The sequence below is a fragment of the Brienomyrus brachyistius genome, unplaced genomic scaffold, assembly GCF_023856365.1.
Source record: "Brienomyrus brachyistius isolate T26 unplaced genomic scaffold, BBRACH_0.4 scaffold94, whole genome shotgun sequence".
NCBI classification, from domain to species: domain Eukaryota; kingdom Metazoa; phylum Chordata; class Actinopteri; order Osteoglossiformes; family Mormyridae; genus Brienomyrus; species Brienomyrus brachyistius.
In genome coordinates, this window is record NW_026042369.1 from 338642 (window position 1) to 340671 (window position 2030).

The window sequence follows — 2030 nt, forward strand, 5'->3', positions numbered from 1 at the left end:
TAAGTGTCAAAAGAAATTCTGCATGATATTTTAGTCAACTGAATGATGAAAGAGGGTCAAAGTCCAAGTGGGAGTTTCCAATTTAAAATGCAGATTAGAGTCAATTTCAAGCATTGTCATTGGAGAAAAAAAATCACACTTCTCTGCTAATCTTTCCTGGATCAAAAGTTTTTGATTCAAGGAATAAATTACAGACTTTCTTTAGCATGTACTTGTCAAAAATGATCTGTCTCAGAATATCTTCATGAACTGAACGATGGAAAAAGGTCAAAGTCCAAGTGGGAGTTTCCAATTTAAAATGCAGATTAGAGTCAATTTTAAGAATTTTCATTAGATAAAATTTTACAACTCTCCGGTTAGGGTTAGGGCTAGGATTAGGGTTAGGGTTAGGGTTTTTACAATTCTCCAGTAATCGTTTCTGGACCTAATTCTTTTGATTCAAGGATTCAATTCCTCGCTTCCTTTAGTATTTAAGTGTCAAAAAAAATTCTGCATGACATTTTAGTCAACTGAATGATGAAAGAGGGTCAAAGTCAAAGTGGGAGTTTCTAATTTAAAATGCAGATTAGAGTCAATTTCAAGCATTTTCATTAGATAAAATTTTACAACTCTCAGGTTAGGGTTAGGGTTAGGATTAGGGTTAGGGTTTTTACAATTCTCCAGTAATCTTTTCTGGACCTAATTCTTTTGATTCAAGGATTAAATCCTCGCTTCCTTTAGCATTTAAGTGTCAAAAAAAATTCTGCATGATATTTTAGTCAACTGAATGATGAAAGAGGGTCAAAGTCCAAGTGGGAGTTTCCAATTTAAAATGCAGATTAGAGTCAATTTCAAGCATTGTCATTGGAGAAAAAAAATCACACTTCTCTGCTAATCTTTCCTGGATCAAAAGTTTTTGATTCAAGGAATAAATTACAGACTTTCCTTAGCATGTACTTGTCAAAAATGATCTGTCTCAGAATATCTTCATGAACTGAACGATGGAAAAAGGTCAAAGTCCAAGTGGGAGTTTCCAATTTAAAATGCAGGTTAGAGTCAATTTTAAGAATTTTCATTAGATAAAATTTTACAACTCTCCGGTTAAGGTTAGGGCTAGGATTAGGGTTAGGGTTTTTACAATTCTTCAGTAATCTTTTCTGGACCTAATTCTTTTGATTCAAGGATTAAATCCTCGCTTCCTTTAGCATTTAAGTGTCAAAAAAAATTCTGCATGATATTTTAGTCAACTAAATTATGAAATAGGGTCAAAGTCCAAGTGGGAGTTTCCATTCTAAAATGCAGAGTTGAGTTAATTTCAAGCATTTTTCATTGGAGACTCAATTCTACATGTCCCCGGTCATCTGTTCTGTATCAGATACTTTAGATTCAAAGACCTAAATACAGAACTGTGGTACAAATAACATTTGAGTCAGCATAGCCATCTGATATTTTCCTCATCTTCACATATAACCATAAGATGCTTGTACCAGGCTCAGTCTTTTCCAGTGAAAGAATTTCATGCTGCTTTATATTTTTCTGATTATTCCAATCATCTATACTGAACAGGTTTCCTCCTAACGTCCATTCCTTGAGAAGTATTGCAATAGTTTCATTTAGGAATATTCCACATGGTGTCCAATACCTCAATAACGTTTTGCACAACCAATTGCACTGTTGCACTTCACACTTAGCCTGTCTTACCTCCTATCATCACTTCTATTTCTTCTATTGCACTGTCTTGTGTCACACTGTTTTTGCACACTTGCTCTTTATGTAGTCCTGTGTCGATGTAGTGTTATACATAGTACCATGGTCCTGGAGGAATGCTGTCTCATTCCACTGTGTATTGTATCACTGTATATGGTCAAAATGACAATAAAAGCCACTTGACTAGACTCTATCATTGCATGCAGTTTGATTAAGTTAGGAACCAGGGAAACCAAGCAAAATATGGAACGCTTCACGAATTTGCGTGTCATCCTTGCGCAGGGGCCATGCTAATCTTCTCTGTATCGTTCCAATTTTAGTATATGTGTTGCCATAGCAAGCAC

General features: G+C 35.2%; 1 non-coding gene across 1 annotated transcript; it reads right to left on the reverse strand.

Moving 5' to 3' along the window:
* Positions 1-1923: 1923 nt before the first annotated feature.
* LOC125727343 (U6 spliceosomal RNA) lies at positions 1924-2030 on the reverse strand. The gene has a single exon (XR_007388705.1). It is a non-coding gene; the product is annotated as a U6 spliceosomal RNA (small nuclear RNA).